Below are 13,893 nucleotides of genomic sequence, written 5' to 3' on the forward strand. Positions count from 1 at the left end.
GCCGGGATCACGCCCTGAGCCGAAGGCAGACGCTTAACCGCTGTGCCACCCAGGCGCCCCAACACTGATATTTTTAATCCGATGAGAAGCAACTAGACTGAGAAGCCCACATTATATCACAGAAATATCTGGGTTGACAAACTCCATTGAAAGAAACTTCTACACTCAGATGAAAAAAATCATCTAGTGGATACAGAAATCATTAATTTAAATGTATATGTTTAAGCTTGCAAGAAATGTCTTCTGGGGGCGCCTGGGTGGCACAGCAGTTAAGCGTCTGCCTTCACGCACAGGGCGTGATCCCAGCGTTCTGGGATCGAGCCCCACATCAGGCTCCTCTGCTGTGAGCCTGCTTCTTCCTCTCCCACTACCCCTGCTTGTGTTCCCTCTCTCGCTGGCTGTCTCTATCGAATAAAAAAAAAATCTTAAAAAAAAAAGAAAAAAGAAATGTCTTCTGAACTATGAATTTAAAATTGTGAATATCATTTCCAGATTAGACTTTGCTAAAACTCTCTAAAAATGCAGAGTAAAATCACCTAGAAAGTAGTTAATATATACTTCTTAACTGAGGCTTTAGGGACACTGAACTCATTAACTAAAGATTTCTTTTCTATCAACTATACAAAGTAGTGCTCCCTACAAAGTAAAGACTGCATTTATTTTGAAATATGAAAATGAAGCTACCACAAGGGCATCAATTAATCAAAAGATAAGTCTTGGGTTATTGGTTAAAGCCAGGGTTTTCTAATTTATAAATAATGAGACAACTCACCACACACAAAGTTCAAAATATTTTTTTTGTAAGGTCCCAATTCATCTGCTCTCAAATACCCTATAATGCACAAATATCATGATCATAGTGTGCTTTTTATTGCATTATTACTATTTTTGTGTTAATTTGATTAATGATAATTGGCATAATGGTAAATAGACAAAGATTTATTAACTCACCAAATAGCTGAACAATTAAGCTGTTAAGACAATTGAAATAAGTAACCTGATTCTTACGTTCAGCTGACTGATTCCATTCAGCCAATAGCCCAGCCTCGGAACACCTATATCAGACACTGAGATATAGGGAACATCGTCTGACACAGACCCCCCAGTTTTGTGGGCCATAACCCATTCCTGGAGCCTGGGTCTGTGTAATTCTTACTTTTCTAAAGCCCAATTTTACTCTTCTGCTTGCATCCATTTTTTTCTTCATAGAACAAAGATGATTTCCTTGTCTCCTTTCCATAATCTTCATCCCTGCCCCAGCTTCCTTGGGCCTGTCCCGTGCAGTAATGCACATCACTGTCCAATCCCACCCAAAGGGTAGTCACACATGTAATTTTTCTCTGCCTTGTGGTTTCTTCCTCTTTTTACTGAGTGATATAGGACTGGTTGAGACCTTAATACCTACAATGTCTGTTACAACAGCAACTAGTCAAGAGCCTGGGACTGCAATTCAGTCCCTCTCTCAGATTCCCTAGCACTGTCCCATTATTGGAACAGCCTCCGATTGCTCTCAAAACTCTTTGCAGACACTATTTCCAATGACCACCTAATGCAAAATACTGAATTTTCTACTCCTTGTGACTGATAGGTCTGAATATATTCTTCTATCTCTACTAGCTGGGCCTTCATCCACCATCCTGCCCTAATTACAGATCAAGGTGTCTCTCACTTTGGCCATTTGACTATTACCAGCAAGCTCTTTCCAGGATACTTTGTGGATCATGTTCCTAAAGGCCATGAGTTTAGAGAATTACAGATATTCTTTAAATGATAAACACATGTGTGTTATTAATTATACCAAACTAACCTTTATCCTTTGAAAGCTAATATAGTTCCCATGACATAGCTATTATGTCAACAGGCATTCAACCTGGATATTTGTTTGATTTCTTAAATTAATTATGCATTGATCTGGTAAAGGGTTGAAATCACAATTTTATGATTTTTTTAAGTTAGCTCATAAGTATGTGGGTGTGAAGGAAAAATTAATGGAAAATATGCTATTGTAAAAACCATTCTAGTAAATATCTTGTATTCTTTTTTTTTTTTTTGAGGTATACTACATGATTATAAAAGAACTGTGAGACCCAAACAAGATCACAGGTTACTGCATATAAACTATCAAAATGAGATTTTGAGAAATTAAATTTCTAGGGTCATCTGCTTTGTGTGAGTTGCAAAGCTGGGATCAGACCCTAACAGCTGTTTGACAATGGCATATAAATAAATTACAAATTTGATTGACTAGCTAGTAATCTTTGCTATTTTAGAGACATCAGTCTGATTGTAGAACTTAATGCAGATATGCCTTGCAGTATATTCTAGATGAGAGTAAAAGCCAACAGTGCTATGCTCACACCCGGAACACAGGGAATGCCAAGGTGTAGGGCACGCTAGTTTTTTGCCAATGCCATCACAGAATGTGTCTGTGCAGGAGAAAGGCAAAATTTTAGATCTCTTGTCCTCTAGTACAATCCTTTGCAAAAAACAAATTTTGAAAAGGGAGTGCTTAAAGCATTGCTTTGATTTATTTTCAAAAAGATAAATTAACAACCCATATCCCCACTCTAATAACACTCAGTGACTTGATACACATATACCTCTATCCCCCCCCCCCCTNACATAAAGAATCATCCACACATTAAGGTACACCTGTCATCTGCCCATTAGTGAATCATCACTGCATTAAGAAGCTTTCAATACCTAATCTTTCTAATGTCGTTAGACAACCTTGACCTTCGATTTCTTGCAATGTGAATAATATTGCATCATATCTACACAGAACAGTGTAATCATCTTTTCTATTTGTGGCACTAAGACAGTCAACAGTATTTGATACAATCAGCATGTGTCTTGATACGGAAGGCACATGGTGACAAGCCTAACTGAATGTAGTTATTCGGCTGTCATGAAATGCACCTTATGGTGATAAACTTCCACCATAAAATTGGAAGACTATCACATAAACATGTTTCACAAAGAAATACACTAGCAGAATTCACTGCTGGGTTATTGTTGGAAAACAGTGTTCTATTTATTGTGCTGCGATTTTTACAGTATGTGTCAGTGTTTCGTTGCTCATTACGCTTTACAATGAAGTAATTACTGGGTGGTGATTTCTTTATTCTGGACAACAATTCTATCTAATTAGTGAACAATAAATTGAAGTGGTTAGATTAGGGAAATCTGAATGGACATAGCGGGACAGGCTGATTTTCGGTCTGTAGGAAGCATCGTGTTGTTTTAAATTTAGACTCTCAAACTACAGGCACATTTTTTAACTTCGTGGTAGATTATATTTTCTTATCTGCCAGCTCTTTTTACCTCAGTCTCTGCTCTTTCTCTTTCTTTCTCTCTCTCTTTCTCTAATATCACTGCATTATCAATTAATAAAATAACAGACCAATGGTTCGATAAAGTATCTGAGATAGGCTCTTGAGGCTGGGGATGTAATTATCACATATGCTCACATAACTCTTACACTGATGATATATAACCTATTTAAAGACATCTGCCCTTTAATTTTATTGCGACCCTGGGAGTGATAATCCTATTCTCCTGCTCTCCAGCTATGAAGGATAGAAGAAGGAACTGCTCATGGGATCTGCATGCTAGGAAACCAGCCCTACTGATTTTGCTGAGGGAAAGTCTTACAATCACATTTTCGCCTCACAGAGCTACCAACTGTCTGTATTTACCTGGCACCATCTTTACCATAGATCCTGGATGCCCAGTTTGGATGTTTTGTAGAGCCCATTCCTTGAAAAATAGTCACAACCAGCTTTGAATTTTCTGTACAGTAAGGACAGATAAATGTTTGTTTTTAAAGAGATAACTTAAAAATAGAGAAAACCATAGCCAGATACAAATCAAGACCCATAGGAATCAGACCCAGCCATTCCCCTGGTGCCAGGCCATGCTGCCTGCTGGCAATGTAACTGGGTCTTCTGAGTTCCCACTAGCCTGTCAGATAGTAGCCCAAGATGTTAATATAAGTTCTGCTGCTTTGGGGTTGAGGGAGCCAATGAAGGGATTCTCAAAAAACTGCTACTCAGGGAGGAGTAAAGGCTGGAATGGAGGTGAGGGGTAAGGAAAATAAGAAAATGGAAAAGAATACAATAGGCAAGTAATAATTGAAAGAATACCATGGTAGCAATACTAACTCAGAGAAAAACAGATTTTGAAGCAAAACAATCACTAGGAACAAAAAGGGGACACTAAATCATAATAAAAAGAGCAATCCACTGAGAATGTATTACAGTCATGTATATGAATCTCACAGCACAGCCTTAAATATACATAAAACAAACACTGACATGGTTTTATGGAGAAAATGAAAAAGCTACAATCATTGCAGGAAATGTTAACATTGGCCTATGGGAAAGAGGATAGAAACAAACTCACAATTGTTAAAATCTGGAGAGTTGACTGAAGGGGGCCAACAGCTACTCAGCTTCTGAGTTCGGTTGGCAGGACATGCAGCTCCAGTGTTGCTAGAACGTCCACTCTCTCAAGAGAAATTGGGGCCAGGATTTTTAGGTAAGATCTCCTGCAAGTGTGACAGTTTAAGACTCCAGCATCTTCATGACACAGTGCAGGCAACACAGTCCAAGTCCCCAGCCAGGCTCAGTATCTTTGTGGACTAATGTCTACCTTCCCTTTTGTATGGTTTCTGAGGTTTGAATCTTTGTTTCTCCAATGTCTTCAATGGTGTTTGAGGATTAAATGAGAGAAAAAAAGGAAATAATGATTAAGTGAATTAATGATTTATTTTTACAACTTATTTCACAGAATGCTTTATATATATATATGCATATGGTAGAAGTTTCTGGTAGTCCAGGGGAGAAAAGTCATACTGTATATGCCCTCCTCCCCCACCAGTCCCAGGCTGCCCTGAAACATGGGGTAAATCTTATTCATTTGTGCTTCTCCAGGGCCTAGCTCATTAGTACATGAATGGTGAATAAGAAAATAAATAATTGGAATGACTATCTATGTTTGTGACTCTTTAAAATTCTTGTAATTCTATTGACATTTATTGAATACTTTCCCAATGTGTTAGACACTGCTTGCTTTTTACATGTAATTTATGAATTCCCACAGCTACTATAATTATGTCCATTTTACAGATGAGGAAATCTAGAATAGGAGCAAAATTAAATAACTCAGTGAAGCTCTTACACCTTGGAAGTGATGAAGCCAGGGTGGGACCATTTCTCATACAATCCTTATAATACATCATGTATTTCATAAAGACCTCTCCAGTTAATGAGAAGGGAAGTGCTGACTGCAGCAAATGTGAAAATTATAATCCACTCTTTATAATCTCAACTACTTATTTAACTGACATTTTCGGTAAGACTCACTTAAAATTTGGCAAATACTTAGTAAGCGCAAATTGTTAAGTGTGGATCTAGCAGTGAACAAAACAGAAAGAATTCCTGCCTTCATGGAGCTCATATTCTAGGGGAGAAAGACTGCATAGACAAATATGGATGATGACTATGAAACATAGCTGAAAATACACAAATGCATGTGTAAGATAATTTTTAAGTACTTCCAGGAGTTGTGAATAACATAAGCCCAGCTCAAAGGAAAGAGAATAATAGGGTGCTTCTTCAGCTAAGATAGAAAGAAAAATGGCTCCTGGGAGTAGCGGGAGGAAGAGCTCCAGAGAGAGAGAGAAGAGCAGATACAAAAGCATAAAAAGGGGCATGCTTATTGGTTCAAGAACCAAGAGCTAGTGTGGGCAACGGAAGTGGGCAGACCAGTTCCTGTAAGAACTTCTAGGCCAGAGAAATGATTTTGATTTATTATTTCAGTGTGATGGAAAACCACTGGAGGTTTGAGGGCAGGGAAATGACAAGATCTGATGCACATTTTGAAATCAACACTCTGGTTGCTATGTGGAATTATGGAGTAGGGGGTTAACATGGAATTCTTTGCGTAGTTTGGGCTCATTGATGTGGGTCTGTTTTTTTTCTTACATATTAGTAAATTTAGGGAAAGACTAGAAGCCAGAACGCTATTGAGACATCTTGGGTAAATCCCTGAAGCTCTCTAAACTTCTGATTTTTCATCTATTATGTGGAGATAATATCTGCTCAGCCTTCTTCCACAATATTGTTGGATTAAATGAGATAGTATACATTAAAGTGGGCATCTACTATACACATGCAAGAGGTAGTGCTTATTTTTAAGATCATATTGCTAGTGACTATAACAGCAGTATGGTTTTGGTTTCACCGTGTACCCCATTTAGGTGAATAGAATGAATGCTGTACAATTAATAGTAGTGCCTCCTTCTCTTATGGGAGTAGACAGTATTTCTGGTGTTACATTAACTCACAAATGCCTGCCTGGGTTTTGTTGACCTAGTCCAAATAAACCGCCCCCCCCAATTTTTTTTTAAACCTCTGTTGAACACTTAGGAAAAGATTCATCAGATCACCTGCATTATTTTTTTCTACCAGTGGCCAACTGTTTTTTATTTTTTCTCTAACTTCTATTTTCACGGACATCTTCTGTGAACTCTCTCGGCATCAGGTAGCAGAGACTCTGGTAGCTGAATTGGTGTTATGGCTGCTGTTTCTATACACTGCCAGTTGTACCTGAGAAGCTGTTTCCTGCCAGGAGCATGGAAGGAGGATCTGACATAGCCTAACGGGGCAAGGGGGATGTCAGAAGATGCCCGAAATTGGGAGGTGGACAGTACAAACATAAGTTTAAATCCAAGTCAGTTTTGCTAGTCTTGGGACCTTGAACAAAATTTTGAAACTTTGAGTCTCAGTTTGCTTCTATATAAAATGGAAATAATAATGTCTGAGCCTTAAATAAAATCAGTGTACAGAGCACCTGATGTATAGTAGACACACAAGTGATGGCACCTGCTCTTCTCTTTGGAGCAAATCTGTTTCTCGTAGTAGTGGGCTACGGTGAGGGTGGGAAGACACTGTGTTACTAGAATTGGTTCTGAGTTGGTTCTAGAATTGTAGGAACAAGGATTGCAAGTCTATTCTACATTGGTTCTCTGACCAGCCAGTTTGGATTCACTTTTCCAGTCGTGAAATGCATATCCTTAGAGCCCTTTCAAAGGTTTAAAAATTAAGGCTAGGCAATTATTTCTGGAACACTGTTGAAATGAATACATTTTCTCTGAGGGTAGACCTCTGTCATTAACTCATAAATATGAATTGACTTTCTTTTTTTAAGACGTATTTATTCGAGAGAGAAAGAGAGCACAAGAGGGGGAGGAGCAGAGGGAGAGAGAAGGAGAGAACCCTCAAGCAAGCTCCCCGCTGAGCGCCAAGCCAGACATAGGGCTTGAGCCCAGGACCCTGAGATCATGACCTGAGCTGAAATCAAGAGTCATTTGCTTAATCGACTGAGCCACCCAGGTGCCCCTGAATTGACTTTCATAGTGGCAAGTTAGGAACATACAGAGCAGCTCTTTGAATACTCTACCTCGTGCCTTGTGAAATCCTGGAATATTGCAATTAAAGTGCCTGTAAGAGGTCATCTCTTATCAATGACTCCTAACCTGTTAGGGTGAAAAACACTTGAGGCAATCTGTCAAGGTCAACTCATCTCCCCAGGAAATGGCTCCGTTACACTTGCACACAAAACTTCATGTACAGTTTTGGGGTGTCCATAGTCCTTGTGTCCATGATGAGCCTCATGTTAAAAGCCCAAACTGCTCTGTCAGGACTGTTTTTATTTATTTTTTCCCTGACTGAAACAGGAAACCGAGCCCTAGATGCATAGCCTCTAGCTGGATGTATAATCGCAGGTTGGATTTCCCAGGAAAGAGACTTGCAAGTGGAGACTAGGAGCAGGGTGATTATCAGGCAATGTTCTTGGGGTCAACACCTGCGTGAGGGAGAGGAAAAAAGCAAAATTGGGCAAAGGGAGAAGTTGAGAAGTAATGCATTCTTTTTTTTTTTTAAGATTATTTATGTATTTATTTAACAGAGATAGAGATAGCCAGCAAGAGAGGGAACACAAGCAGGGGGAGTGGGAGGAAGAAGCAGGCTCATAGCAGAGGAGCCTGATGTGGGGCTCAATCCCATAACGCCGGGATCATGCCCTGAGCTGAAGGCAGACGCTTAACAACTGCGCCACCCAGGTGCCCTGAGAGGTAATGCATTCTTAACAAAGGCCCTAGCTGACTCCATGGGGACCTCTGGAGGTAAAATGGCCTTCTGGAGCCATTCCAAGTTGGGGCAGGAGGTCCAGCCGGGCTTCTTCATAGACTAGTCATTGGATGTGTGCTTGCCTGGGAGAAGCTGCACCTTTCAACTGAAGCAATCCTTGAAATTGTTGACAGCTAAGACTCTCTGCCTAGATAACCCCCAGCAATGGGGGAAATGGGTCCTTCAATCCTGAAGGGAGAATCTGAGTAGCACATCACAGCACCCACCACATGAAGTGACTTGCCCAAGGTCACACATTATTTGTCAGAGCAGCTGGGATATGCCAACCTCCAGACTCTTACCCAGTCTTCTTACCATTCCCACTTTGCCTCTTTGTCCATTGCTTCTAGTACATTTCATCCCCGTCAACACTTCTAAGCTCTTTGCCATTCTCCTTTGAAATAACTCTATGCCAGCCTGTTAGGAAGGAACATTTCCTTGAATATTGTCTAAGCCTCTTTGTGTAGATTGTTAAATGTCCTGCTACTCTTGTGCAAGACCAAATAACACCTGCACTTGGAAAAAAAAAAAAGAACCTAATATTAAATTCCATTACTCAGCTCAGGAGCACAACAGACACAGAAAAGGTTCAAAAAGGGGCAATGAAAAAGAATTGAGTCATAACAGGAGTATATAGAGTAATGAGTTTAATTTCCCAAATTCTCAATTTCCACCCTCAGTTCCAAACATGTTTCTTCTTATGTAATTTAGCCATAATTTCAGGGTAGCCTTACAGTGTATTGACTAAGAACTAATTAGTGTGTTCAAGCCTTTAATGTGTCTGATTTGTGAATTGCAACTTTTGGAATTTTTCTTTTTTTTTTTCTGTGCACTTTGACCAAAGCTAAACCACCTTTTAAAATGCTACCCTTGAAGATGAATTCTTTTGCTGCCTAGGGAAGTCCCACAGATTTCTGATGGCAGCCAGGAAGCAAAATGATTGGATCTGTCTCTCTCTGATTTTTTATTTTGTCTATAAGAATAAGTTCGCAAGAGGAGCCCACTGTCTAACTGGGATGGAGATTGGACTAGGCAATATCCATGTCTCTCTTATGAACATTTGGTCTATTTTCCTACCTGTTTTTTTTTTTTTTTTGGCACCCTTAAGAAGAGATCTTCCATGTCACAATCAGAGACACTGCAAATAGTCTCTGCACTATAGAAGGCTGTATTAGCACAGACAGTCAGTATGCATTTGCTACTAAGTACTGCAGTAGACAGTACTAGGTTTCCCCAATATATGCCTCACTTCTTCTCAGGATATTTGTAGGGGGATGGTTCCATGTAACTATTTATGGCCAATAAAATCTTAGCAGAAGTGATGTATCTCATTTCCAGGTTGAGTTAGGAAAAATGCCATGTATTATTCTCTCCTCATTTTTCCTCTGCTCTGGCAATAGTGAAGGAGGCCTTGTGTTGGAATAATGAAACCCCTCTTCAATCCTCCCAAAAGAGGAAGCCACCTTGATCTTTGATATCTTTGAGAATGGCTTTCCCCGAGAGTCATCGCAGTGGACTTTGAATTCGTAAAAAATAAACCGTCACCTTGTAAAGCCGCAGAGATTATTGTTGTTACTGCAGCATAGCTTAGCTTATACCAACTGATACGAGTGCTTCCTCTTTTGCTTCATATTTATTCAGCACCAAATTTACTTAAGAAGTCTGCTTATTCCTAAACTCTTTTTCTCTGGTCTATAACAGCCTAACAAACTTAGCTGTTGTATTCTCAGAGTACACACATGGATCAGAGTCTTCATTGCTGCCAGCTTATGAAGTAGGACAATATTTCTTCACCCTTGTAATCCCTGAACTAAGTATAAACTCAGGCTAGTGTAAGCATTCAATGGAAGTTTGTTAGACAATGAATTGATAAATGAATATCTCTTTTGGGGACAGTATGTTTGTGTTTTGCATTCAGGCCTTTTCTAGTTTGTTTTTTTCTTTCTTTTTAATCCTCTACCAGTTCTAATTCACCCTTCTTTAAATCTCTTGCAGAGAGGGCAAGAGAGGATGTGAACATATCTCAGAGGAAATGAGGCAGGGGATGTGGAATCCACATTCTTTCTCATCATTTACTAGCTCTGTGACCTTAAGCAAGTTACTGAACTTCCTTATACCTCATTTTTCTCATTTAGAAAAATGCAGGTTAACAGGGCCTCCTTCACAGGGTTGATGTAAAGATTACATGAGACAATGCATGGAGAGAGCTTAGCATGATGCCTTGTATAAAATATGTGACATATAACAAATACAATCTACTGAATCTATTCGACACCCCTCCTTCCCTTTATATTTCTTTCTCTCCTGTACTTCTGACCCTGACTTCCAGCTGCCACCTCATGTCCCCTCACTACCCAGAGATTGTCTATCTGGTGACACCTCATCTCTGTCTGTCTTCTTCAGACAGTGGCCTGTGTAACAAGTCTACTTTCTTCCCTTTAAAAAGTATAGGTAGTTGTTGGATTAAATAGGGTTAATAATCTAATTCCTATTACTCCTAATTAACTCAACATGCTAATATCTACTCTGATATTGCTTTAAGAGAACATGAATTTTAAGAAGGGATACCAGGAAATCCAGGGCATCTGAAACACAAAGATTGTTCTATAATGGCAGAATTCTAGTTAAGAGTAACTGGCTTTGGGGAGGTGGGAGCCATTTGGCACTGGGGATGCTCATACCTTGAGTCACACCATGTAGATTGCCATTGATTTGGTTTATGGCTGGAGTTGGTCCTGAGATCAGCAGGTCGCACCATAACCATTTCTAGATGTAAATGATGTAGAGGGACCATTGTTGTTTTTGCATACATTTTTAAAAATTTTATTTGCATGATTGGCATATTGACACTGTCCCTTCTCAGATAGTTGCCAAGTTAAGCATTTATTATTGCTACCTTTTAGCATGTCATTTAAAAGAAAAAAAAATTATTTCACAGATTCCATGTATTATCATTGATCCAGATTCTCAAAACCTTAATAGAACCTAAAGAAGAGAAGGTGTAAGTTACTAGAGTCCTTATGGTCAGTAAATCTTTATTACATTGTACCTGTACCCAGTAAAACCAATGTCAATTCCTTCAACAAAAACAAAGGAAATTCTACTGTTCTATGCTCACTTGCACCTTCCATGTGACTCTCTAGCGGGATGTCTTCTGTGTGCCTCATGAAACTCATCTCTGTCTTCTCCATCCTGCATCGTGGTCCATGAGCCTGACCCACATCGCACACAGTGGATTTCCTTGCCTTTTGGATGCAAGTTCAGGTGATAGGACACATAAACAGGATTTGGAAGTGAGTCTGAAGTGTTAACTTCCATAACTGCTTCCTTGCTAAGTGATGATGGGGTGAATATGTCCCTCAGTGGAAGGCCAGAGCCCTCAGTGGTCAGCTCCTTTTAATGCCTCTTGGGCTTCTAGAACCACTCTCTTTTCCTTGCCCCTTCAGGCCTGAGGTGCTAATGGCTCCCCCTGTATATAGTTCTAGGGTATTACACCACCCTGACTTGGTTTCCCTAAATACCTTTGTAAATTGTAAAGTTTTAATTAAATTCTTCTCAAATATCCCATTCTTTCCTTTCAGGAAGCTGACATACATCCACCAGCCTACTGTGTAATTGGGGCCTGGTACTGCATTGCCCAGAGAAACATCTCAGATGAACTTAATCCTTTCCTTCTGAAATCATGGAATTGACACACACATTTAAAATTCCTGGACCAAATGGAGTGATTTTTTCCTTATTTTATGACATTATGCCATCTTTCTCCCTGCCCCCCCGCCTTAAGAGAGTGTTATCAGTAGATTTCAGTTTAGCCCAGGTTCAGGATTGGAGGCAGGCTTCCAGAAAGTATGACAAATGCACAAGTATGTCAAGCTGTGACAATCTCAATGGGTTGAGATTTCAAAAATCTTATGAAAGGGAGACTTTGAAGTGCTTTATTTAAAGGCAGCCAAAGCTTTTATCATCAGAGGAGGAGATTCTAATGTGGCCTGATAATTAGCGTAGAGTGGGGGCATCCACTCTCTGCTAAGGAATGAGATGCCGTGGCTGGAATGTTCCCTGAACCCAAATGTGGCTGCACAAAGAAACTAGGTCTCATTCCTGAAATTTATAACCATATTCACCATAGTTTTATGAGCAAGGCATCATTTTTTAAAAAGTCTTGATTCCTTATAGAGCTATTCAAATAGCCATTGAGCCATTGGGACTGAAATAGGAGTTAGTTCAAAGTGGCAGTTCATAAATTAGAGGTGCTGTTGCTTCAAGGAGAGTGCATACATGGCGAGCAAAGAGGCTGATGCACTAGTTGACTCAGTTATTGTTATGCTCCTGACTGCATAGGAGTGGGGGGGCTGAACAAGCAGAATCTGACTTTTAATTTGAATTTAGCATGTAACTAGAGACCATCAGCCATCAGACACATAGATAACATGTTTCATGTTGTTTATTCATTTATTTAATATACATATTTTTAGCTTAAACTATGTACAAGGGGGGAAATGAGTAAATAGCCAGATAGATTGTAAGGAATTCCTTTTTTTTTTTTCTCAAGATTTTATTTATTTATTTGAGAGGGTGAGAGAGAGAGAGAGAGAGTGCACACACACAAGCTGGGGGAGGGAGGAGCAGACTCCCTGCTGAGCAGGGACCCCCGATGCGGGACTCGATCCCAGGACCCTGGGATCATGACCTGAGCCAAAGTCAGATGTTTAGTCAACTGAGCCACCCAAGCACCCCAATCGTAAGGAATTTCTAGTTTAACAGAGAAGGCCTAAAAACCCAGAATCATGATGTAGTGTGCTAGCTAAGTGCTTTGTGGAAAATGAGCAGAGAATCAAGGAGCAGAGAGGGAAAGGTCCCAATGATGGGCCTGGGGAGTGCGGCTTGGGCAGAACCAGGTAAGAATTTGTCAGAAGGTATGTCTGAGCCATTTCTTACTAAAGTTGTAGTGTCTCAGATGGGCAAGGTCAGGGTGGAACTTCTCAGCAGAGGGAGCAGGAAGCTCAGCTGCTTAAGGCGGCAAGAACAATCCAGAGAACCTCAGGTGATTCCATACGGTGGGAACATCATATTCATGGAGTGGCATGGCAGAAAGATCTGGGGGGTATTAAACATTCAGGGATCTGGCTTTAATCCAAAGGCTAGCAGCCCATGTTTTGGTAGGCATCCATGTCACCTGGAGAACTGGTGAATATGCAGATTACTGGGCCCTGGCTCTTTGATATTCTGATTCAGTAGGTCTGGGATGGGATTAAGGAATCTGCATTTTCAAAAGCAACCTAGGGGCTGTATTTCCAGAAATACCACCACTGGAGATGGAAAGCTCTAGAAAAAAGTTGAAACGAGGATGTGCCACATGACATATCTATATGGAACAATCATTTGACTTCCTTTGCATTCATTTGACCCTCTTTCTTTTGATTTGACCCTTCTTTGGTGAGAAAGAAAGTCTAAGGGTACTACTGAAATGATCCATGGTTGAATGTTTCTGTGGATGTGTGACACTCTTCAGCTGGTCACTTGAGAGCTATTTCGTGTTGCTATTTATACAGTTGATGTAGATCCCAAGCAACTCCAAAGTATAACCGAAGAGATTAGCAGTATCCAACACAGTATGCAATTGGGGAATAAAATGATTTATACAAAGAATGAACACCAGCTGAGGGAGAGTAGCTGGAGACTCAGATGCCTAGATAGGAGA

Source organism: Ailuropoda melanoleuca, chromosome 6 (genome assembly GCF_002007445.2).
Source record: "Ailuropoda melanoleuca isolate Jingjing chromosome 6, ASM200744v2, whole genome shotgun sequence".
In the NCBI taxonomy this organism is placed as follows: domain Eukaryota; kingdom Metazoa; phylum Chordata; class Mammalia; order Carnivora; family Ursidae; genus Ailuropoda; species Ailuropoda melanoleuca.